General features: G+C 46.4%; 1 protein-coding gene across 7 annotated transcripts in view; it reads left to right on the top strand.

Annotated features, from left to right (window-relative positions):
• The window catches only part of LOC135400981 (cytochrome b5 reductase 4-like), a 77,206-nt gene that overhangs the window by 9,391 nt on the left and 41,200 nt on the right, over nt 1–26,615 (top strand). Inside the window, exons 2-4 of one of the 7 annotated variants that reach the window (XM_064633049.1) lie at nt 3,434–3,469; nt 3,531–3,617; nt 8,080–8,217. The exons of 1 other annotated variant lie outside the window; for it this stretch is intronic. The gene's annotated coding sequence lies outside the window, so the exon portion shown is untranslated. Of the gene's footprint in view, nt 1–3,433; nt 3,618–8,079; nt 8,218–9,586; nt 9,702–25,127; nt 25,328–26,615 lie in introns of those variants that run through there. 5 more of the 7 variants (XM_064633048.1, XM_064633045.1, XM_064633047.1 and 2 more) reach the window with 5 other exon arrangements.

The following is a 26,615-nucleotide window of genomic DNA, read 5'->3' as shown; positions in this document are numbered from 1 at the left end:
TTCCCACTCATCATCTTCAAATTAAAGTTTTTTCTTCTTCTCACGATTCGTCGACACTAATAATTTTATTGTAGGCTCGAAATGAGGAGGACGTATTAGTACTTGCTAGGCACACGCAAATATATAAGGGCTCCTTAACATAGAGAGCTGCTGAACGTGACCATCTTCTCTCTCTACTGATGCAGGAAGAGTATTCTCCCTCTCTCTTTTCTCTAACACCCTGGTTGCCAACCATCACTCTATATCGTGGACCTCCCGAGGCGTGATTGTGCCATGAAGCCGAAACTGAGTTTTGTCTTTTGCCCGCATAATTATCTATCGTTAGTGGTATGTTTTGCTGATATGTGACAGAAATACGTCGTTGCACCGACTCATTGCCTACCGGTCGCTGTGTCTTTCTACATCTTGCCGAATGCGTCCGCTGGCCCCGTCCTTCCTGTCCTATTTAGGTCTCTGTCTCAGTGCTTGGTTGCGTGAGAAGACAAGGACAAGAAGACAAGGTTGTGTGTCAATATGTGTGACCTATAATTATCTGCCGAACACCCGCAAGACGCGGAATCCTCGATGTGGTATGTGACAATTTCCACAGCTACCGTCGACTAGTGTACGCGTCGGGCAGACTATAGTGGAGAAGCGTCTTAATAGGTCACCGGTAATTTCGTGCGGAAATGACGTCAGTGTCCTTGCTTCCGATAGGCTTTGTGATCGCTGCGTGTTTAAAATTGGCTTCCTAGCCGCTTCAGAAGTAGTCTGGGTGGCTGTTGCGCTGCTGTGAAGGGCTGACTGTTCCCTTCAGGACTGGAATGTCATGTATCGCTTGTTGCAGCGTTATACTCAATGTTACATTACGTGCGTGCTTACCGTCGGCAAATTAGTTTATGTACACGCACAGAAAGACACTATTAGTCTATTAGTTAGGTTCTGACAGTCGCGCTTTACCGCTTTCTAAAGATGTTTCTAGAGCCGGGCACATCCGCCTCCAGCACCCATAGCCTGCGTCGTCTGCTAGTTTAGGCACGGAAGTCGACCCTTTTCCCATGATCCTTAGAAAATACCGGTGACCTATAACAGTTCAGGCGAGAATTAGAGGCGAGTCTGGTGGCGCTTGGCGCTTCCGGTTAGATTGCCAAGAAGCTGTCTAACCAGAGTATTGAAACCAGTGGGTGATCCAGGGGGGAGGGAGGGATCTCCCAAAAGCGTTAGTTTAAACATTGGATTCCACTCTCCTCGCTTCTAGTACGCGCTTCGAGAATGACACCCCATCCCCAAGGTGAGGGTCCGGAACCGCCCCTGACTGGAACACACCCCAGGTCAGCTTCCGCCGTACCAACGCCTACCGGAACGCCTTCGTATCCTTTCCCGCCTGTCGAAAGGGGTTGCCTTCCCCCTTGCGCACAATCCGCTTTGGCCGTGTTCGGCAGATTGGGACCCTGCGTGTTCAGAGTGAAAGTAAACAAAGAGCCGATACTGGCTATCTATCTCAACGTTTTCGCCAAGACTGAAGTCTGGAGTCTCCAAAGTCTGGCTGCATCATGCAGGATCCAAGAAAGATGAGGAGCGGAAGCTGATAAAAGTTTCGTCCTGCACGAATAGAGAAAAAGAAGAAATATTTTCGTCGTCAAACAGAACATGAATCTGTCATTAGGGCCAACGGGGAAACTGAATCGGAGAATCCGCTAGGATTGTCGAAGCGTGGCGCGGGTGTGACGGAAGACCTATAGAGCACTACTGGCTCTAACGAGACCCGTCGCCACCCCTAAGACCCTCTGCGTCACCCCTAAACCGGTGACGCTGGGTCGTTTTTCCACACCGAGACTGGGAGGTTACGCTGGTTCGAATCCCCGCACCGGCTGTTCTGTTTGAAGTCTTCCCTTGGTTTTCCGGCACAGTTCCCCCCTGAAGTCGGCCCAGGACGCAGACTAACCCCCAAAATTAGTAACTCGAAACTAAATCTAGTAACTGATTTTTTTTTTTCTATGTTTGGTTACACCTACACGTTTGTGTCTTACCAACGGCATGGCCGAGTGGGTTAAGGCGTCCCGCTCGTTGCTGGTAGCCAAGGTCGTGCTGAAGACTGGGAGGTGGTGGGTTCGAATCCTACCACCGGCTGCGCTGTCTGAGGTTTTCCCTGGGTTTTCCGAAGATTTTCGAGACGAATGTCGGCACAGTTCCCACTGAAGTCGGCCCAGGACGTGCACTATCCCCCTGCCCACCACTCCTTCCTGCTGCCCTCTCTCCATCTGTCCACGTCTGTACGCCACTCATAGCCACAGTTGCTTCGCTGCGCTAACGCGCACACACACACACACACACACACACACACACACAAAATTATCATCCCATACTGGAGATCTGCCACTTCCTCGGGAACATATGAATAATGACGAAAGCGACGCGAATAACATGAAGCGTGTAATTTATGGGATGTATCTATTTCGCTGTGTCATGTGATATCACTATATCATGCATAAAGACGCAAGAGTGCTTGTAGGGTGTGTTGCGAGAATTCGTATTTAGCCTTCTAGGCGAAGTGAACGGAAACCTCTTCTCTCGCTGTTCTACGTTTGCGCGTCTCTTCGGAACGGTTTCATCAACTAGAGGGAGTTATTGTCACTGAAACATCCATCGCATCACCAACTATCGTTTGTAAAAAAGAATTGAGCGTTGACAAAGTTTTAGCAACCCTTGATCTCGGTTTGGAGTTAACCAGCGTTGGTGAAACTGGGCCTTATAGTCATCATATCTACACTCTAAGAAAAAAAGGTAGAATTTTCTACCCATCTCGGTAGAGCTGTATTGCAACCACATTCCTACTAAAACCAGTCTTACCTTTTGGGTATAACTGCAGAGCGGAAACAAACTACGGAGTCAAAACTGTCGTTCTACCAGCTTGGGTAGGAAATTCTACATTCTTTTCTTTCTTTTTTCTTCTTAGAACAAACGTTAGAGAGAGGAGCAGGGGAAAGCGAAGCCGCCGCTTATACCCGCGGGGGATAAGGCGCGAGTGGATTGGCCCGAAATGGTAGAAGTACTCTCGTTCTACCAGCCTGGGTATAGGAAATTCTACTCTTTTTTTTTAGAGTGTACGAGCTTCATATGTGCCGTGTGGTAATCGCCGGTCAAGGGCTAGCAGGTGATGCTCATATGTCCTGCTTTTGTGACTTTTTTGGCCCTTCTGGTCTCTGTTGGAGAGGAGGAGGGTGCAAAATTATTGGGGGGCTTTAAGGGTGGAGTGCTGGGAAATCCCTGCGGATATGCTCTAAACAAAAAGCGAACCACCCCAACATAACCCGTCTGCATGGGCACTTATTCAATACGACTGTGTTGCCCATGATGGTGTTGAGAACATGGGTGAGTGAGACACCTAAGCCTAAGCGGTGGACTGCTTTTAGGAGCACATGCTGATTTTTGCCTGTTGTTTGTGTTTCCGCAGACAATTCGACGAGGTACATGCACAGATGCTACCAGTGTGAGCAGTAGCAGTGTGATCATGGAGCCCGCTTTTTTAACCGTCTATGTCGCCTCCATAGTCACGGCCATAGCCACTCCATAGCGTGTCGCTCTTCGGTTGCGGCTGATGCATTGTGAGAGCACCCGGGCAGGCCTTCAGTACCGAGGTAAGGGATCATATGCACGCAAGAAGTGCAACTAACCGGTCTTGGGAAGTAACTTAGTTAAAAGTAATTACATACTGAGAAATTAGTTAGTAACTGTCCTTTTATGACTCTTTCTCAAAGAGCTACTTTCAGCCTGAATACCAGCTCTTGCGTGTGGTGTAAGGATATTAGACTGCTTTATGAAATTAAAGGGAAACATCAGACTCTGAAGTGACTGTAATTACTGCCTTGATTGAAGCAAAACCCTCAGGTCGGGCATCGCCATTATTTCGAACAGAGGCTGTTACTGCGGCTAGTTACATGTTACCTTATAACCTCATGTTTTACTCTATAATTTCAGAAACCAGTCGCATCTTCCCTCACGACTTGTCGACTGGTATTCAACTTGACGGTAGAAAAAAAAAGAATTTAAATTACAGTTACAGTAATTACTTGCAACTAAGTCACGGCCCAAAAACTGCATCAAGGTATCGTTGTAGAACGTGTCTCTGTTCAACGAGCCTATATGCTGCCGATGCGTGACTTTGCGTGGTATGACCACAGTCGAGAGATATGGCCACTGTAATATACAGGCCGGTTGATGTGATAAGCAGACAAGCCGTTACCTAGTGAAGAGACTGTTGTAGTGTTCTGTGATGCCGTGGAAGTTAAACGACACTCGCTGTGTTTACAGCAGTAGAGGTTGACTGTGGTGTGAACTGGCGGGCCCTCAAAATGTTTGTGTGGCTCTTGAGCCTCGGCCATTGTCAAAAGGTTTGACGTGATCTTTCGTGAGGCCCAATGATACAGCTGGTTTGTTACACGTTCCATTGGCGTGTGCCGAAGTAGGAACGCCACTTTCAGACATTTTTTTCCGTGTTGCTTTCATGACATCAGCTGCGATCGCGTCTAGGTTGACTCTCCCAGACGACTTGTATAGGGTTTAGCCGCTCTGACGAGGACTGGTCTTACCATTCTTTTGATTCCTGTCTGGCTCTTCCTTGAAAGGACCAAGTCTCCCTCATCGACCGTGCTGGTGCCCGAGTTGTTGGCATTCGTGCGGCGAGCATGTCGCCGTCGATTTCCGACTTATCAGCTTTGTCGTTCAGGCTGTCGTTGCAGGGATTCTGTCCCGTCAGTTTTCCCGCTTAACACAAACGGCAATGGGATTAAGGAAAGTTCGCTCTCGCATAATGATTGTTAGACGGTGCGCCCTCTATCAGGGCTCAAGCAAACGCGATTTCCTTTAGACTACTGCCATTTGAACGAATTAAGTATATCCTTCGGCTGCTTCGGGGAGCCTGTGTAAACTGCTGTAGTACTTGACCAGTGCTCAAAAACATGCTGTAATGTGAGTTGTGCCTTATACTGGGGTGCGACTCACTCTGCGAGCGTGTAGCGCATTCCACACGTGTTTATTCTGCCTTATTGTAGGAAGTCGCTCGACCTTTGCCAGTGCACGGTATATTATGTTACCCATAAAGCAACTGTAGTCACAAGTAACAGAGTTACTACATTCTCAGCAGTTAATTACTTCCAGGATTACTTTAGGTATTAAGTAATTGTAACTGTAACGCAGTTACTTTTTCACGTAGTTTGTAGTACACTTTGCGGAGTTACTTTTGGAATTACTGTGCATGCGACTTGGGATTCAATTTCGTTTGAAATCTTGAATCGGTTTCGCGATGTCTGCGATTTTTACTCATTCGCGAGAGACATGCGGCATTTTGAAGACACTCACCAGATTTCTGTGGTGCTTTGTTAGCCTGGGTTCATGCATATTCTTATGTCTTTATAGTCCGACGTCTAGTCAGTACTCCAGTAATCAGTTCCTTTACCTTTCCAATAAATATTTCCGTATTTGTGACTGCGTTCCCCGGGATGAATAATAACGTTGAACATCAGAATTACACATTGAAATCGATGTAACTCGATGTAACTTTTCACAATGAGTGTAATTAAGTTACAATTATGCTTTTGTAAATGTACCTGTAATGTAATTACTTTTATGGAAGTTGTAATTGTAAATTAATTATCTCACAAGAGTAATTTTTACGTGTCTGCATAACATTATTGTTACAGTTATTTGCATAACTGTAATCTCATAGGCTGATTTTTGTCGTACATAAATTAGCAAGATAGTATTGCCTTTATGCTGTCAGTCTTACGAACCGTGGAAGGTCGTAACCCAACCCAACCCAACCCAACCCAACCTAGCGAAAGTGCGCACGTGCGCCGTTGTCGTTGTGTACACGTCATTTAACGGAGTCTCCTGTTTTATGCACGTCCCTAGTCGATCGATGTCGCTGGCGTCAGTCGTTTTAGTTTGTCGCTTCCTCCTTCCGGTGAGAATAACATTTCTCTCGTAACATGGAAGAGAAAGCGGAATATCGATAATAATAAAGATTTACCTAGCCAATCGTATTACTTATTTATTTAAAGAGTGCCTACGAGCAGCCAGGGCCTAGATATAGGTGGCGCTCATACAACGAAAAAGGAATACGTGGAACGGAACGGCATAACAAATGCAAATTCATGTATCCGATGATGCACCATGAAGCGCGCACCTAAATCCCGTCTGTCTAAGTGATAGAGAGATAGAAACATTGAAACAATTTTTAGATTTTTGTTTTGTTTTTATCTTTTCATCCCTTTTGTTAACCGTCCTTGAAAAGCAAAGTAAAGTTCGCGTCATGTACGAACGAACGGCTGGTCTACCCTATTCGGAGTCCGTGAGGTGTCAGTGTTTTTCCTGGCGAAAAAGAAAAAGTGAAAACTCCGAAAGGGAGAATTCGTTGTACATTCTGATTTTCATCATGTACCAATTGCTTGATAAGCAACGAGTCGCGGGTCCTCTCCCAACTATTTTTGCCTGTAATGGCTTCATTAACCTCCTTTTTTTTTTTTTACCCGGAGGGTGTAACACAACCAAAAGTCTGTGTTCGGTTTACCGTCCTAGCGTGCGTCGTTTGCATCAGCAGTGTTCCCAAGCAAAGAGCGACAGGTATGCAGCTGCGCAGGATAATTGACTTCGATCCCTCCTGCTGTGTGCACTAGATACGTGGGCGCCACGTATCAAAGCGGTAATATTAAAGCAATATCTGTCTGGGGCGGACCACCGCGTGGCACGTCACGTGGCGTAAGGCCTGTTGACGGCCCAATAAGGCTAGCGCATTTTAAATGCGTTTTGCACAATGCCCGAAGATGCGGCAAATTAAAACGGCATATTACTTTGGTAGGGCTTTCTTTTGAGCTTAAAAATATTGCCTAAAAGTTAAAAATACTTTGTTACTATAGTCAATCGATTGTGTACCTTTATTATTTTTCTTTCGCGAATATATGCTGTTCTCCGTGAAATTATGAGACCTACGAATGAATATCAACGAATGTATCCATAAGGTAGACTATTTAGTCGTTGGCAGGCACCAAGACAAAAAAAGATCAGTCAATCATTCAAAACCAGGGACCGGAACCGTTATTTTTCTCGGTTCGGTTCGGGTTCAGGTTCAGGCATATTGGTTCGGTTCGGGTTCAGCTCCGCAGCAGCGTAAAATATCGGTTCGAATCGGTTCCAGAAAGTGAGTTTTGAGCAGATTGACATGGGTTAAAAGCAAGCACATCCTTACGACTTTCACAAAACACAAATGTACTTTTGTTGTTGTTGCCGACACAGCAGCGGTTCACAGCAACTCTCCGTGTTACAGATCTGCATTTCTTGTGTAACGTTACGGTAGCGTACTGTATTCTCTATGTTCGCTCATCGTACACACCCTGTTATATCCTGCTCAGGGAATTATGTCAGCTCAGCTTATATCAGCTCAGTTTCGAATTTGGTTGGCAACGCGGCTCAATCCGCTGTGTAAATCGTAGTTTCGATCTCTCACAACGCACACGTCTGAACCGTTTCGCAAACCGGTAACCGCCTAAATTTATTTCGGTTCAGTTCCGGTTCGGTTCCACGCGAGAGAAAAATATTTTGGTTCGGTTCAGTTCCGGTTGAGTGAAAAATACGGGTTTTTAGCGGTTTTCGGTTCGGGTTCAGTTTCGGTTTCGATCCCTGTTCAAATCACCAGTCGTGTTTCCAGTCCAGACCCTCTGAAAATTAATGCATTATGCAGCGCCCGCATACATGTGTGTTTGCAGAGAAGGAACGTCTTTAACGGATGCACGAGAACTTCGCGAAGATAGCTTGCCTCGCTTACCACGTTCTCAGCACTCCGCAATATCCGTAACACACGAGTGCACCTGTAAAGCTGCCGCCGCCACATGCACACTCTTATTGCGGGAAAGCACGCTTTCCGGCTCCCGTCGCTCCGTTTGTGATGAGATGGTGGGAAATGCGACTCGAGAGGTTTGGGAAGTCGGAGCGTTTTCGCAAAATGGAAAGGCAACCTCTAAAGCCAATGCTCGCTTGCTTCAGTACACACTGTAATCCTGCGAGCATCTCTCACCTTTTTTTTTTCTTCTCCCGTTTGCGCCACAGCTAACAAGAAGGTATCGTCAACGAATTTAGCGGCGACAGCGACAAACAGCGCCATCTGCAGCAGCCGTCGTGCGATTTCCAAGCGCGAGGATTCTCAGAAGTGACGCCGGATTCCACTCAGTTTTGCGACGGCGGTAGGTGAGACTGAAGATTATCTTTCTAGAAGCTGCTGTCGAATTTCATGCAAATTGGGACACGTAGTAGAATCTATACATTTCTCTAAGTCGTTATCATGCGAAAAGCGACGAAAAGTGAAAGATGCGAGAAACGACGAAATTTCTGTGCGTAGCAGTTCGCTAGTGTACAACGCGAGTAGACTCGCAAAACCACGTTGCAAACTGTGCGCTCTTTATTTCTGGAGCCGTACGCTGTAACGTCAGACCGCCTCGCGGATGAAGGGTTTGCAATTTGTGCGGCTGCACACAGAACGAATTATATACGCAGACACTGCAGTTACATATTACCGTATAGTTGTAGCTCGAGCTGTCGTTGCGTGGTCTACTAAACCCAAGGTCGCGGGTTCGATCCCCGCCGAGGACGGCAGCAGCTTGGTGCGAAGGTACAAGTTGCTTGGACAACGGAGTCTTCCGCGAGGGACGTTGCATATGGCGTGCCATTTGTGAGATTTTGGCGCACGGTAAAGAATTTGCCCCATATGGGCAAAATCAATCCAGAGACCGAACTCTGTGACGTCGCTTATGATCATGCTGTCTCGCGACGAGTCACAGATTATTAAAAGAATTAAAATTTAGTATTGCATAGTCAAAGAAACAGCCGGTGCATACTATGCAGGCGCCGAACGTGGCTTTGCGTATAGTGTTATTTCCTTGCGTACGCAAGGCGATTACGTACGCTACATCTAAAACTGTGTATTCTTGTTGTGTCATCTGGTGTACGCCTCCCGTACTCAACAGCAACAAGAGATAAATTGCTGATGATGAATGGGAAAATCTCAATAATATATTACATTACATTAAATTTTTATTTTTGCCTTACGTATCCACGTACAATCGTATACAGGTGAAGGAGCCAGTGGGAATAAATTCCAGTTAAAGGCGCCTCCAGAATGATATTAGCGAGCATTGGGATTAGCACAAAAACAGTGAAAAATATAAGGAAAAGCAGTTAGTTGAACAAATACAAGATAACATACAAATATAAACGTCAACAAGATAAAGGTACAAATCATGTATACCATACAGCAAACAAAAGAAAATCCGCGCTGTTTAACGAGGTGGTGAAACGTGTAGGGCTTAGACTTAATTCTCGGCTAGTTGAACGCTTAAACCTAGTAAAAACAGTTGTCATCTCGGAGTTTTTCCACCGGCTTTGTCGCGTACATTCTATCCTTTCTAGTAGCGCCGTGCATCCTCCTTCGTTTCTTTCGCACACTTTCCGGAGAATTTATACGCGCAGCTCTGAGGACTAGGCAGTGAGGAACGAAAGAGAGAGAGAAGCGGTTGTTTCTGCGCATGCGTTCCAAGTGAAAGGAGCCAAATGGGGGAGGCAGGGCAAACGGAGGAGGCAAGCTCGTTCATGCCGCTGTCGTTTTGTGCCGTTCTGCTAACCGGGCCAGGGGCGACGGCGGATTTCCTCACCCGTGGATCTTCGCCGCGTTCAAGGTGGGGGATACACGTTGCTATCACATCACTGCACATGCAGTGGCGCTTCCTATCTGACAACAGCTGTTGTTGATCGCTTTTTACGCCGTGCTTATCAAACTGCTTGGCAGTTTTTTTCTTCTTCTTCCTGCAGTGTGTTGACTAGTGTCTCCTGCTCCCATCGTTTTTCTTTCTTTTTGTGTAAAGTTTTTGGGCGCATTCTGTCGGTGCGTGTGCAAAATCTTGAGTGCGTTGGTGTTCCTGCAGCGACTCTGCTTAGTTTGGGTTCATCCAGACTCGCAAAGCACGGGGGGGGGGGGGGGGGAATTCGGGAGCGGGCCGTTGTTACAGTTATAGTATGTATATCATTGCTGACATGTGTGTAAAGCTGATATGCCTCACAACCTTGGAGCCTTTCTTTAGACAACTTCAGTCTTCCACCCACCAACAATGCATATGGTGAATGCGTATTTATTAGAATTTAATGGCATTAAAACATGGAACGCAATACCCACTGCATTAAAACAGTCACGCAATTTTTCTAGTGCATTAAACGAGCACCTCACGGAGAACAAATTACAGTGCGCGGTCTTTTTCCCGGTATATCCGCCCTTGTATTACAACAACAACAACAACGCTACTTTTAAGATGATGAATGGGGAGTTCCATCGCAAGGAGCGATACTCTACCTCTCGTATTATGTGACTAGACGTTCCGTCATTGGTCGCATCGAAGTGTGTAGTGCGTAACCAACTGATGCTTATGTCCGTGTCAATATTGAATCATTGAATCATTATTGCATTATGTGTTTTTCTCACGGCTGTATATAAATAGGTTTATACAATAAGTTTTTCGGAGCCACTCTGCTTGTATAATCTTTGCATTCAGAATTACTCGGATATATATTTATAGCCTCAGACCCGTGGGTCGTGGCTATGCAGGGCCGAACTGTGCTCGGAAATTCTGTACGTCATACTCATAATAAACTGAATCAAAGCAATCTGCAGGTAGCGCGGAGGTTCCTCACTTAGCTTATTGACGCGTCGTTCTAGATGTGTATTGGACATCCGTGCATGTGTTAGTTGTTTTTTTTTTCGTGCTTTAGGAATACTATATGTTGGCTAATACAAACGTGTTTACAAGGTGCGCATCTGATGTTTTTTTTTTAATTATTCTTGGATCGTTTTTGTAACAGTGATTCATTTTAAACAAACACACCAGGTTTATGCTGTTTGTTGTCTTCAATGTTAGTAGCGCAGTTGATCTCGTCCCATCGCAATCTATATTACCATGGGGGGAATCACGGTAACGTCAGGCTCTTTACAAGTTGGTTTGTGCAACCCTTATTTGTGCAAGGGAATTGCCGACTGCGCAATTAAGAGGCCCGCGCGTGAAACAATGTGCATTGAAACAAACTTCGAAAGCGAAATGAAAGGCCGGTGACATGAAATTTGTGGTGGCAGTCAGGCAACGCCTTGTGCTCAGTGCAGGTGGCGCTGGTTAGGCTATGATACTTGTGCATACTGCAAAATACTTGTGACCGGCCTTGTCGTAGATTATTTCAGGCACCAGACTCGGGAAAAATCATCTAGATCTCGCTGGTGTCACGCATCGCTGTTGACTTGCAAAGCAGTCTCTTTTTGGTAGTAGTGGTCTTTGTCACGAATGTGTTCCTTGTCTGTGGTGAACTAAGCCAGACGAAAGACGACGGAAATGTACTGTTTCTTTTCGTGGAGGAGCGAAAAGTTTTGCACATTTTCGCGCAACGAGCGTTTCTGCTAAGCTTGAGAAGGTTGTCCCGACTTGTGGCTCGTCGAGTCGTTTTTATTTGCTTCAACGAAATGACGCGCCGTGGTACTAAAGGCACTCTCTTTCTAATGCCTCACATAAGCTTGGAAGCGTTGGTGTAGCGATCGAGACACGTATCACCATGGGAAGTTGTTTGCGTAGATGCGTTCCCATGCTAAGTATGTGCATATATGACTAGTAAGAATACACAGTCGGAAGGAGTACTGGTCTCTGCTATGAACTAATAATGTATATCAGCCGAAAAGATGGCAGCGAGCTAGTGTTCATTCATATACTGGCAATGGGATCCTTGAGCTTGTCGTTCTTGGTTTCCTATATATGCTAGTATAAATGTGCATCCATCAGCTCGCCGCCATTTTTTGACTGACACACGATTAGTTCGTAGCAGAAACCAGTTTTCCTCCCGAGAATGTAGTCCTATACTGCATATACTTAGCATGGGGACGGATCTGCGCAAACAAATTCCCATGCAGACATTTGTCTCGCTGCGCCAACGCTTCCAAGCTTATGTGTGGCATTAGAGAGAACGTGCTGTTATAGCGCCGGCCGCGCCAATGCTTCTAAGCTGATGTGAGGCACTAGAAGGAGTGGTTATAGCAGACCGCCATAACTAAGAGTGAGTTAAAACGCAATACAATTTTGTTAAAGCAGATAAAAACTACTCTCGTTACCGCGCCACCTCGGCGCACCCTCTCATGCCTTCCTCAATGTTGTACGTATTCCTTCAGACTTGTACGTATCTTTAGTGTCGTACTCAAAATACAGTATTTTAAATACTCTTGTTTGTATTTCATTATCTTACTCAGTACTTGTTCCACAAGGTACTTGTACTCTATCTACAATGCATTTTTTTTCAGCATTTTCTACTCAATACTCTAATCACTTTTCGTTTGAGTGTTTGCCTTCCTACCATCTTCAGGTTCACAACAAGGTGCTGTTGCTTCATGTTCTTTTTCTTCGTTCTGTCTAATGTATTGTGGAGAAGGACAACAACTTATTGACCAAATAGATCATTTCTCAAATAGAGAGAGGAAGGCTAACTGGCAAACACTGTGAAATACAGATCCTACAACGAGTCTGTAGTGTCTATTAAAAAAAAAAAAAGAAAAAAGAACCAGTGATTGCTTTCCTGACCAATACTCAAGTATCTCATATACGGGCCTTTACGATTTACGACTCTACTCTAAAGACTTTAATTTCCAAGGGATACGTTCTGCCTTCAGTGTTTAATGTCGCATCTATAAATACTGATATAGGCAACACTGGTCTGACATTGGTCCAGTATTGGACCAATGTCGATATCAACCAATCAGGAAAGGTGTTGTGCTGCTTGGGTGCATTTTCTGGGATATCTCGTTCATGTCCGAGTGCAGGCCCAGTTGCGTAGGCTTGGACTACGTTGCTTCGCGTCCTCTTTCAATTTCAGTTTATTTTCCTTAACGGAGGGAGGAGGAGCAAATTACTCATTATTATTATGATTATTAATTATTTTATTATTCTTATTATTACGATTATTAATTATTATTATTAATTTATTATGACGTAAGTTTGTCTGCATTCTGCGTAAAAACTTTCGTTTTTCTAAAAAAAATATAGTTCGTAAATTTGGGGGGTCGACTATATTCCGATTTATACAGTAGTTCACCCATAATTTCTTCGTCCTCTGTACTCGAACAAGGCCAGTCGAATAACGGCTTAGAGGGCTTCTTTATTGAAAGCGAAAGACCCTGAAGGTGTTCGCATTTTTGACGCAGAAACAGAGTTCTTGCCTACGAGCACCGTTTTCTTCTTCTCCCTCTCGAGTGAGCCAGCCGATAAGCAGCAAGGAAAATGTGCAAGTTGGAGCACGTTCGATTGTGTTCTAGAAAGAACTGCGATGAACCTCTCAACGCGAATTTGTCTTGTTTTTTGTTAACCTCGCCAGCTAGGCAGGCAGTGAAGGCTTTGACAAGGTCTCCGGATGTTGGAAAACATCGTGAACAGTTCAGGGACGGACTGTTGAAAAATATTTCCTTTACTACCACAGTCACATGTAGCTTTCCTGGTTTTCGGCTTGTATTTTTATGAAAAATCGTGCAGTGTTTATAGGTGTCTATCCTGTTCAGAGAAATGTGACTTTTTTGCAGCAATAATAAGACTAAAATATAATACCCGAATTCGGGTGGATGTGCTATAATACGGGAAAAAGGTCTTGTTGTTGTTCAGTATGGGTTGTAGGAGAGGTTAGGTTAGACACGGACTGCTATGTCAAGGTAAACAGAGAGCGCTTACCTCCCTTCGAACTATAGCTCGAACTGCCGGCTCGAACTCCCTTCCCTAGCTCCCTTCGAACCAAAGTTGGTTCGAAAGGAGCCGGTTGTAGCATTGCAGCCTGACGACATAGCGAGTAAGGTGTTTGAAAATGATTTTTTTTAAATCAAATAATATGAGACCATACCATGATACAATTCGTATACCAGGAGCGCAACCTTCTATCGTACAAGATAGTTCTGCTCTGAGCAGTCTTTTTGTCCCGTGGTCCCGCACTGCATACTACACGTAGGTACAGTGCAAATAAATAAATAAAGTTCGAGCGCGGCAAACTCGAAACCGAGTGGGGATAATTGAATTCGCCAAGCGGCTCTTTCACTGCTTTTATTAGACGATCCTCGACACTGTAACTCGAAATTGGCCTTATAAAAATTCATTGATTGATTGAAACATGAGCAGGAGGAGTCTGCGTTCGGTGCTGTTTCTATGGACTCAAAGCGGCGCTTGGCTGGGAGGCGTATACAGAACGGAAGAAGGGATAATGTCATGAAAGGGGAGAAATTGAATGCACTCTAATTTCCTAACATAACGGGCCTCTCGGAGTATACTGCAGGTGTTCATAAGGGAGGACAACGAGGAACTGAAGCCGCTATACTATTTGCTCGACACGCTACAGAGGAATGATTGTCTCGTGCGGCGTGCGAGACGCGTGTCTATATATTGTCCTGTAAAGAAGATTACAACTTGCAGTCGACCATAAAATGAAACGTGTCGCCGGCGCCGCGCCCCTTGTGTCATCAAATAGGAAACGCATCTGGTCTCGCAATATTCCCGTCTATATAGTATCTGCGACAAAGAACGAGTTTCTTTCTGTTGTACGTCTTCGCGGGAGTGTTCCGCAAGCATTGTGCTTGCGAATTCTCTGGGGGAACTTGCTTTAACCCTTCGTGTCTGTCTCTGCGTTTTTTGTTTTGTTTTTTCCGGTTGTACGGTGTCACATAGGAGCATGGATTCTGTATCAGCCACGAGCAGTCTTCGTTTTTTTCTCGTTCTTGTGATTTTCTGTTGTTTCCATTGATCGACAGGTGTCGCTCCTGCCAGATCTGCCAAGTAAGACCTTCGAGATTCGGGCGAAGAGATCCTGGAGATTGCCTAATAGCCCGCGAACGGTACTGAGAAAGAGCTAGAAATGGGAGGCTCAGTATCGTTCAGTGTAGAGATAACTTGTTGCGTCATGAAAAATAATCGGAACGCGTCTATTGGACAGCGGTGAGCACCGTGCGCAACGGTGTCCAATAGGCATGTTCCGATTACTTATATATCGATGCATCGAGTATATCTCGACAATCAGCCAACATAGCCGACCTGAGCTTGTATTTCGCAACTCAGGATGATTAAAGGGGCACTAAAAGCCAGAAACTACTAGTTCTCTGATGAAAGTAAGTTTCAGTCAGCGCTACGCAACCAAAATTATTTCTGAATGAATATTATGAGGAAAAAAAAAACGCCCACTACACACACACACACATACATTGGATGGTGATGGGGTGGGCGATTCACCCACTACAAAACTAACACTGCCATTAATTTTGCCAGCAATTTGAAACGATTTTGTGGTCGCGTTTTAGTTGCCCCTTTAACAGGTAGACGCCTTTATAAGCCGACTCGTCCTCTTGACCACTGTCGAGCGCAAACGGGAGTCTCAAAGAAAACACCAGGAAAGAAAAACAGCGGAAGCGCCACTCTACCGGCGAATCATGGAACAATATTGTGGAACAAGAGCGGCTGCTTTTTCTCCCTCGCATTTAGGGGCAAAGGGAGAAAACGCGTTACTTGCGGGCCGACAAAAATGACTTTCAAATGTGCCATCCTTATACTGGCCCGGTCCTTTTTCTGAAAACGGCATCAGCGGTTTTCAGCGCACCAAAAGGAACATATGTTGTTATTGGGCCGAACATCTTTCATAATTAAGGACTTCATTAGCCAAATTAATGCGGACAACGCCCCAGGAGGTTGCTAGTGTGGCCGTAAGGTGGCCCATTTCTGTCGCCGTTTATTGTAACTGAAAAGATGAATTTTCCTATTTTATGAAATGCTGTCCGTAGTTAACGCTGACAGCGTCAGTATTCGGTATCGGTGGGCTAAGTTTACCGGACAGCACCCCAGGAGGTTGCTAGTGTGGCCGTAAGGTGGCCCATTTCTGTCGCCATTTATTGTAACTGAAAAGAGGAATTTCCCTATTTTATAAAATACTGTCTGTAGTTAACGCTGACAGCGTCAGTATTCGGTATCGATGGGCGAAGTTTAACAGTCGACACAAAAAGGCGCTGCATCCCTTTAGGAAGAGTACACAAAAAGCTCGTAGTATACTCATGTATCTCCTCTTTGCCATCTGGACGAGTACTTCCACTCACCCTGTGTGGCGCTATTGATTTATTTGTATGGATCGACCACAAGTGGAGAGGTACAAAGGGCCACTAAAATGCAAACGCCTCTAGTAGCGGAATGAAACGTGACACTAACACACACAAAAAACAACAGGAACAGGATTAATCGGTCGGGTCGTTCGCGATTGCGCAGTGCGGAGAGGTCTCGGATTGGTCTGCTCAAACGATCTCTCGCGATGGTTGGTCAAATCGACTTGCGGAGACCAATGAGAGCACGCTCCGCATTGTCGAACTTCTTGAGAAGGAGAGGAAGAGGGAAAAAGTAAATCGCCCGTTATTTCGCTCACGAATCACGAAAGACGAGGACAAACGGATGAATATCGTTCCTTTTGTGTTGGTTGCAAGGTACCCGTATCTCATTTCGCTTTCTTTTACTCGAATGTTGAGGGTAACGAATAATTTTTAAAATGCTGTTAGCGCGAAAAACCCCCGGGCATGGATATTTAATATTTGCAGTCTATTCGACAGACTATCATTTGTATGGCTCTCGAGCTTTTGGGTCAATATTGGACAAGAGGCTCCGAATGGGAGATTGCGAGAGGACGACGAATGCAGTGTATAGGGAATGATTATTGTGTAGAGGACGCGCGGGAAGGTAAGACTGATCACATATATGCTTCTTTCTCTGCGGTGGGGATGTTTGTTGTTTACGCGTTGTCACTGTGGGCAACGTTAACCGGCGATTTTGGCCTTTGGCCGATAGTTATCGCGAAAGCGGGGTTCTTTTCACTTTTTTTTTTCTTGGGGGGGGGGGGGGTCTGTTTATGGGAGTAGCCGAATTTGTCGTGTGACGAATTCAACCTCTCCCATCAACATCAACATCAACGCGTTGTCAAGCAGCGTTGCATACTATCCTGCCTAAAGGAAACGCAAGGCACGAATAAGCCTTACAGTTGTCGTTTATTTATTTTTTTAATTCCGTGTTAGCTCCGCGAATCAACTGTGGCTATGAGCGGCGTACAGACGTGGACAGATGGAGAGAGGACAACAGGAAGGAGTGGGAGACAGGGGGGTTAGTATGCGTCCTGGGCCGACTTCAGGGGGAAACTTTGCCGACATTCGTCTGGAAAGTCTTCGGAAAACCCAGGGAAAACCTCAGACAGCACAGCCTGAACCCGTGTCACCTCCCAGTTTCTGCGTGGAAAGCGATCATCCTAACCACTATGCCACGGAAGCTGGTTTGTCTTTTATTTGGTGCTACGGTTATCTAGGTAGTATGCCCCTCACTGGCATCCTCGAAAGTGGATGATTGATTTCGACTTTCCGGGGTTCTCACGTGGCAAAAATCCCCGGGGGAGGGGGGAAAGGGGGGTATCGGAGTTTTCACTTTCTCGAGAATTGCTGTGTTTTCCGGAGTTACTGGGAGAAACTGGAGAACGGAGAAACTGAGCTATATACGGAGTTAATTACCAGAGTTTATCGGATAAATCTGAGATGAGCAACTATAAACGAGATGAAAGCACCAGTGACGCTGAGCACAACTTTTGTTTGCTTGTTTAGCTCGATGACAGCACAAGGCATCTAGCTCAGTTTGCGCGCCTGACGTCACACTCTAGCGGTGGCGCTGCAATCAGCAGATCGTCTGCCTGGTTTGGGAAAAATAACAGCAATCAATTGGAGTAATTGGAGTGTTTTCATGCAAAGTGCATGCCGCAAAGCTGTGTATCCCTCGGGTACGCAACCCGATGGGGAAAGAGTGCCGAAATCACTTTTCATCAGTTTCCGCGCAACGCAGAACGAAAAAATCGTTTGATCGCTGCAGTTAAGCCGAAAGATTCCCTGACATCGCCTTTGTGAGATTCCCTCACGATACCTGTGCACAAATAAACGACGCTAACATGAATCAGTCCACGGTAGCAATTTAGCGCTTTTCAGAAACGCCCCGATCGAACAGCTCGCCTAAGGTGACGTAACTGCATGTATGCTTCCCGCTACTTGTACGCTTGCACAATATCAGCAGTAAAGTGGCTCGGCGGAAATATTAGATAAGCTACAATGCGATTGTGATCGGCGGCATGTTTTGTGACTGGGCTGTCCAGTTGTCGATGTGCAGCGCAAAGGGATTGTCATGTTGTACATCGTTCATAAACAAATTGGTCTTGTAGCGACACTAGTCTGATTCTTTCAGAGCTCTAAATTATTCGGGTATTGTCGAAGGGGACAGTCGAGAGCGGCGTAGCAGTGAAACACGGCCGATGTGGCACGCCCTGTTCAATGTATTTCGCCCACACCAACCCCGCGCATGCGCAGATGGCGCCTCTTGTTTGTACACAGTAAAGTGGTCTATAGGCAGGCTCGATTACGTTGAATTGTGATACATTGAAGCGTACTTACACAAGTCGCTTGCACAAACTGCTACCACTAACGGTCACAGTAACCCGGCGGAAATTACGAATTACAGCGTTGTCGCTGTCAGTTGCAGACACCCCGAATTCAGAATGTTCCCTGGCATAGCTAGCAGCTGTGTGCTTCCGTTTCCATAGCATCGAGCTTGGCGACTTGCTCGTAGAAACACAAGTGACAATGTTGGGATTCAGCCCATTCAGGTGATGAGAGTATACTGCATGACATGCAAGAACATATACTCGTAGGTAGTACGTCTTACCCTCTGTCCATGTCGCTGTGCAGTAGAATGTCCCGAGTAAGAAGTTTGTATAGATGCCATCACACCTTGACCAGTTGGAAACCTCGGAACTATGAATGTCTAAGCACGTCAAGATCCTGCATATTACCATTCTCGCGCTGAGGAAAATCGGTGCTTTTCGGATACATCCGGTCACTTTAAAAGTTCACTGGCGAGTGTTTATCGGTGTTTATCAGGTAGAACGGTACACCGGCGGGATGGCAGAGCTGTTTAAGGTGTCCCGCTCGTTGCTGGTAGCCAAGGTCGTGGTGAAGACCGAGAGGTGGTGGGTTCGAATCCTACCACCGGCTGTGCTGTCTGATGTTTTCCCTGGGTTTTCCGAAGACTTTCCTGACGAATGTCGGCACACTTCCCCCTGAAGTCGGCCCGGGACGCATACTAATCCCACTGTCCCCCACTCCTTCCTGCTGTCCTCTCTCCATCTGTCCACATCTGTACGCCGCTCATAGCCACAGTTGCTTCACGGCGCTAACACGGAATTAAAAAAAAAGAGTACACGAACTTACAAACGCGAGACGAATAACGGTGAATACTGTGAGGACGAACGTCTGGACAGGAGGGACCTCAGGAGCTATACGTCACAGGGAGTGTTTCGCTCTGTCTCCTCCACCTTATGTATTTGTGTATACAATGTGTGTACAAAAATAAAATCAATCAATCAATCAATCAATCAATCATGGCGGCAAACCCGCTCGCGATTGTGAAGCTCCCCTGCCAGTGGCATCACGTGACTAAACCCGATAGGCAAAGTACGAAACGAGATATCTTTTTCGTTTATCTTTCTGTCCACCTGTTTTAATCAATTCCATCTGCGTCTTGGGATTACCTTCACACATAAAGAAAGAACGAAAGAAGCAAATCCAGAAAGCTTCTCCTGTTTAAACAAGGTTTCGCATCAGACAAAAAAGACGTGGCCTGCCTATACTGAACAGCGCGGCTTTAATATGCATGTAGAATCCTTGGGATTTAACGAGGTTTGTCCTCTTTTTTTTGTTCGTTGTTGGTCGTATTTGTCTGTCAGGAAGTATTCATGACGTTTCGGCTGAATAGTTCCTCGCAGAGTTCTTCTCTTCCCCTTCCCTTGTCCATCTCATTTCCTTTCGCGCCTTCCCAGGGGACGTACAAGGGCATTACATGCGAGCGGAGTACATGCGAAAAGTGCAGGAATAATGCTCGCAGCGAAAGCACGTGCCAAAATTCTGCGGTAGATCAGTCCATAACGTGTCTGCCTAGTGAATCCACGTTGGCGGGTTCGAGCTCGGCCGTAGATTTCAGTAATTTGGTGGCGTGGTACAAGTGTTCGACAAGCCGTCCTCCGCAGGATACGTTAAAGGAAGACTAAAGCATCCACCACAAGTTTATTTCAAATTACTTTTCCTTTAAAGTCTATTTTAGTTCCATTCAGTTACGAACACCACCCTGTGACCGAGGCTCAGGAGCCGCAATAGACGATTTCAGAAAACCCCAGTGCTCTTTGCGCCGCATTGCATCCTGAGAGATTACTGGAATAACGAAGGGATAACTGTCCTTCGCGTTTCGTTTTCGCTCCTCGTGAACAATCGACCGAAGGAGGAGGAACCGAAACAGCTTGGGGACCTTCTCCTCATTTGTTTCCAGCAAGTTCCCATAGTTCAAAGCGGCGCTAAGCTCTCTGGGATTTTCTGAAGTCGTCTATTCGCACTGCAGGACGTACGTGCCCCACTGCGGAGGGGTGTCGCAAGGAAGTGACATTCAAGAATGCTCGAAACCCTGTTGCATTCATAAATCGGTCTATAAAGGGCCACCATGCACGCGGCGTGTTGTCACTGCGCAGCGACATTTACGAAAACATTCTGAGAAAGCAGCCATCGGCCCGGCCCGGTCTCCTCGCGTGATGTCAGCGGTGCTGTGCGACGTCAGATAACGCGCCGGAGGACCTCCTGCTTAATGCATCCTCTCACTCCTTCGCCACGTGGACGCGTAAAGTCGAGATGTCGTCGTCTTTATCCATTCGTCGCAGACACAAGACCTTCTGTGGCTGCCCATGTGGCTCGTGGCGTCTCGTCTCCATAGCTACGGCCGTCGAAAACACGTCGTGATGCCTACGTCGCGTCGTCTAGACTTCGCGAAGAAACGAAAAAAAATTAGGTGAGCATCATACCGAACACGAACCACCCCCTCGGTGCCGAATACAACACTCGCATTCATGTTGCGCGAGTAATTGATTCGTAAATGATGACAACAGCAAACCGAAACCGAAATGCAAAGAGCAGTGACGTCACCCAGCATTGTCGTCTGCTTCGAAACCTGCATTCTCACTTGCCGGATGCCGGATGATGTCAGCAGTGTGTTGCTTTCAGTGTCCTCTCGCTTCACAGAGGGGAGGCGCACGCTTCGTAATAAATTCATTTGAATAAAACCTGCGCATAGCTGCTCTCATTGGCCACCGAAAATTCGTCTGCTACGAGCCGAGCCACGCCACAAGTCACGTGATTGGCCCTCCGGTCCGGTCTGCGAACGTCACAAAGAGACGTCAACTTCCCTCGTTCACTTACACGCTCTTTGAAGGCGAGTGGGGGATTTCTAGAGGGTGCGCAGATCGGAGGGCTCTCGCGCGCGTTGTGGGTCACGTGTGTTTCACGTGGCTCACCTTTGACATCCTCCCTCCGCAGACGAAATAGTTTCGTCCGTTCTCGTCCGTTCCAAATATAATGGAAAAGGGTTCACGTACACACTGTTCAAACGTTCTTTAATTTCCCGCGGAGCAACTCCATTCTTCCTAAAAAATTAATCATTACAGGATACTTCATTTTGAAGATTTTGAGAAGGCGACGAGTATGTTCGGGTTTAGCGACTCGCTCCACGTGTACGTGGAACTAGTTCATGCTAAAAGCATTTTGATATTGACGAAGCGGAAATGCGCTAGGTTGAAAACTTCCTGAGCCTACACCTCGTACACCTTGGAAGTTTTAGAAAAAATATTTCCAGGCGACATCTTGAAAGCGTCGGTGCTCTTATACACGCACGTCGGTGGGTACGTGTATCTGCCGAAACTCTTCCATTTCTACATGTAGAAGCGCATGAAAACCTTTTATTGCGGTGTGCTGCTTGTGCCCGTACATGTGTCACTGCAAGACGACGTCATTTCAGAGATAATTGCCTTTCGAGCAAGAAAATGAACAATACGTAGCAAGCAATGTGTGACAGGCAATTTCCTGTCATGAACTGCCCTTTCCCGCGCCAGCAGGCGAATTATTGGAAAATGTCAAATTGCGGCGTTCCTTCGAACGGATATCGCGCCTTCCCTTTGTTTCATCAGTCGCTATGCTACAGTTGAGAATTCTTTACGTTGAGCTCATGTTTAGTACAAAGTCTTGAAGTGCCGTTTCACCAACGTCGATAGCGACCGACGCGGCATAGTGGCACACAGCAAGACGGTACAACTGCTAACTCGCAACTAACAGTTTAATTCGCAGCACAAGAAGCTTATTGACGTCACGTGCAACATTCCACGAAAACTGTATTTTCTTTTATCCCCGCTCTCTCTCTGTTCTTGAGGCTTTGTAAGTATTTGTCCTTTCTGTGTGTTCCAGCCTCAGAACATCAATTGTCTCCAGATATTCTAGATTGAGTTTTTGACTTTGAAAGTACGACCAAAGTTCGCCTTCATCTTTTGGTACATCTGTAATGTGCTTCAAATTTTTGGCACCTCTGCACTTCCATAACGCCCCTCGAAACATGAACTACTATAAGGAAAGACAGTAATCGGTTACGTACATTCAGTGTGTAGAAGAGATAGAACGAGAACAGCGTCGTTAAAAGTTGTCCACTATTTATCGGCAAGTGCAGAGTTTTTCCCGTAGAAAACACGTAGGGTACAGGTGGTATTCACACCTCGAGCCATGACATGAGCCGGCGAAATTCACACTTTGTCCGCATGCGTGGCAGACAACATTCACAAGAGATCTAGTTGTTGCTAGAACTGCATTCTCCAGAAAGGTGTCCTATAAACCGCCATTTGATCACTCTTAGACATATTATCACATTTTACACTTATCGTCATCCAACGACACCGCCATCATTCTCGGCCATGTAGCCAGCGCCACTTCGGTAAGCGAGTAAACTATAGCTTCGTCTCAAGTTGCCTATGATAGCATCGTGAAGCTTTCAGGCCTGTTGTGATACAAGGAGTCCTGTGGGCCTGCGTATACGCTTCGAGAGCACAGAGCCTGACAGAGTGTCGTTCGTTTTACGCACCATTTTATGTGCCCCGACTGAATGTCGGTCGTTAATGGAGCTCCGTTCAAGATCCGTCGTTCGGGGACTCACGCGTGTTTTCTTGGTACAGCACGTGCGTCCTTGAAAGTAGGGTGGAATTCCGTCTGGCGATACCCGCCGATAATGTTATCTTCTAAACGTAGGGGTATCGAATATACGCTCTAAAAACGGAACTTCACCGCATAGCACGCTCCAGTTGAACCTGCGTTCAGAATGTGATGCCGCCGAAAGCCCTTTTCTGTAACACATTACCTAGGTACGCGCAAAGAGTAACAAATATGGCGGACGCTCCCCGTCCCGCCTCAGCGAATCAGAAGATGGAGTGATATCATTACGGATGCTGGTTTTTCTCGAACGTGTTATGCGGCGAAGTTCTGTTTAGAGTGAAGAGTTTTCTACGCTGGAAATAAGCTTTCTTCGAAACAAGAACCTATGCGTGACTCAAATATTGAGTAGCCGCCGACATTCCGAACGGACTGAAGCGCTCCAAGGACGTATACACCTTAGTCCGAGGGGCCAATGGTTGTATTTTTCCTCCAACGGAAGAGCTGATACACGATGCCCTACTCTTCTTGAACTCGTCATCCCACGACCCTTTAAATACAGTGTCAGTGATGAGGACACTGCCCAGTAGAAGGGCAGTCTCTGTTCTGAATATCGGCACCTCTCGACCTGAGGTTCTTGTTCTATTTTCACCAGATCACTGGGTCTTCCTTCGCTGGGCTACCTTCATAATGTTTCTTTCAGTGAGAACTTTGGCAACTACGTTCTTGATAACGTCGATAGTAGTTGTCGCGTAATCATAATATTCTCGGGCAGATGACGTCTTTCTCATAGTTGCCCATAGACAACGTGAGCCTACCACTCTACAACAGTGATGGGAAGTACTTGAAGTACTAAGTACTCAAGTGCTGCTTTAAGTACATTTCTCAGTGCTTTACTTAAGGTATGTTTCAATTTGTGTACTTTGTACTGTACCTTAAGTACTTTTCTTCGGTATTTTCCTTTGAAGTACTCAAGTACTCAATTGGCAATACAAACGCAGGGCTTGGTCTATGTTTTCTAACTTGGCACTTGGCAAAAATGCTCCCTATAAGAGGTTTCGAAAGATAACAGTCGAAACATGATTACCTCACGTTTTATCACTATACCAAGTGTTGAAACGTCCGCAGCAATACTATCTAAACTTGTGATAGTGTACTTGATGACTACTTTAAAGTATTTTGCCAATGACTTTGTACTTTACTTTAAGTACATTTGTAGTAGGGTACTTTCTACTGTACTTAGAATACAACATGTGCTTGGTACTTTACTTTACGTACAATTTTGAGGTACGTACTTTGCCCATCACTGCTCTACAACGTCAACTCCACAGTTTTAAAGTGCTCCACGGTGCGAACCGCAAGCGCCCCACATATTCCACCGCTTCTACGACCGTTTTGATTTCCTTGTTACACATGCAACGGCTGTCGGTACATTTTAAGCTTTAACTTCACTGCTGAAGCTACGCGCGCTCTCTGACGATCTGTAATGAGATTACGCTCCAATGAACATCGGCACCTTTTGAAGAGACTTGACAACACAGAGGGGGCGGTTAAAAGACCGGACTCTATTCCCAGTTTACGTCGCTCCATCCATCCATCTTTCATCCCGCTGTGGAGTGAAGGGAGATAAACGTGCATGAGGCGGGAATTGGGATCAATAAAAATGGCGTCACGAAGTGGCGCTTTGCTCGGGCAGTGGTCAGTGCAGTGGCGGTTCAAGAGAGTGTTTGCCAGTTAGTGCGACGAGCACTTCGCGGAATTTGCAAGTCAGACAAACAGTAAACACGAAGGGCTCGCCGACCCCTCCGTCGCGGTATAGGCGCTCTATACGACAGACGGAAATGTAGTCGCTGTAGACGTGCAGGAATGCAGCGATTGTTGCTCTTCACCTGTAGGATATGCCTCGCCACCGCCGTTACTAGTGTCGTCCTTGCCTTGGGGCTGTTTGGAACTATGTGATCGTTCACTGCTGGAGGAAAAACAATATATACAGCGGAATAGCGCACAGTGTGTGGCTTTGTTTGTGTTGGCTATCTCTTTCCCGGCCGTATCCGCCCTGTCGCAAGGCTTTGGGAGGACGCACCAGTGCCGACCTGCACGTCCAGAAATTCGATCTGGCCCCGGGTCAGTAGCCTCAAGGGCATTGGCGTTCAGTACGACTCCGGACGGACCTGGGATCTGCACGTCGAACCTTAAGTGAGAAAAACTACTCCAGCTCTTAGTTGGATCTTAAGTTGATGGCCTATGCGCTTTGCCGTACAGCGTTCTGCCTTGCTTCTCTTAGTTATACTTACAGTCCCTACCTGAGGCCCATTAGAGCCACAAGATGAGGTCCATCACAGAGTCTCGTTCGAACGCTTGCTCGCATGCAGTATCGTCATCGCTAATTCCCGCTCAACTCGCCCTGAACGCTACTATATATATACGATGTCCCTTCGAGTGCTATTCCCCACCTTTACCGCACCCGTGCGATCGCTGTAATTTGTCACCGAACCCACGCGTTGCATGAACGATCGCCTCAGAGAACGTGTTGCTAGGGTGCCTGGAATACTATAGCTCCCTCCGTGTAGGTTGGAGTCACCCTTTGGAGAAGCGAATGTCGCAAAGCCTCCATATTGACTCCCACGCTTACCATGCTCGAATGCTCTGCACCGATTTCACCAACTTTTTCAAACCTCCTGTGCTACGTGTTTGCTCAACTCAAAAATGTAGTGTGTCGCTAAGCGTATAGCTACACTTTTGTGAGCGCATCGCGAGCTGTGCATGGGAGTCAATATGACGGAAATGCGTAGCAGACGACGCGGTCGTCTTCACCCTATGCAGAGGGAGCTAGTATTGAGGCTCCCTAGGTGTTTCTAACGAAAGTAAGATGTCTGTTTTGATGATTTTTTGTCTTCGTCGTTGTCCCCCTGTGCCAAGCCATAAGTCCCGACGACTACGTATTGCGAGTTTAACGTCAAGCGAGTCGGTTCTATAACAGGTGCTTCTGATCGTCACAGACGTTGAAGCTAAGGCCTTCGAGGACCTGTACCCTTCTAGATAGGCGACTATGTTAGTGTGGAAGCAGACTCCGAAGCAGGTGACCTCTGGCGATAAGTGACGGCATCTCGTCTGTGCCCTTCCTATAATAGGGTGTCAGCTCCACTGACGTAACCTTCACTGGATTTTGACACATACTCTTTCAGACATATTTCGTCACTGCGGAGTTACCTATAAGGACGCCTTGGCCCGCTTGCACGAACGTTGAGCAAATTCCTCAGCTCCATCCTCTGTAGCTTCGACATAGTGCTTCAGGCACGCGCCACTGTTAGGACGATAGCACGTGCCCGAAGCACTATCGGAGCTACTGAGGACTCTTAGCAGCGTGTCATCACACAGACAGGCGAATCGCGCGGTTGCGAGACAAAATTTTTGTGTTCCATTTTGTGTACAGGCGACTGCAAGAAATGCACCATACCGAAGCCTATCTGCTTTGCCTTCCAGG

This window comes from Ornithodoros turicata, chromosome 7 (genome assembly GCF_037126465.1).
Source record: "Ornithodoros turicata isolate Travis chromosome 7, ASM3712646v1, whole genome shotgun sequence".
Classification (NCBI taxonomy): Eukaryota; Metazoa; Arthropoda; class Arachnida; order Ixodida; family Argasidae; genus Ornithodoros; species Ornithodoros turicata.
Note: the sequence above shows the minus strand (reverse complement) of the source record. Positions and strands in the feature narration are given on the sequence as shown.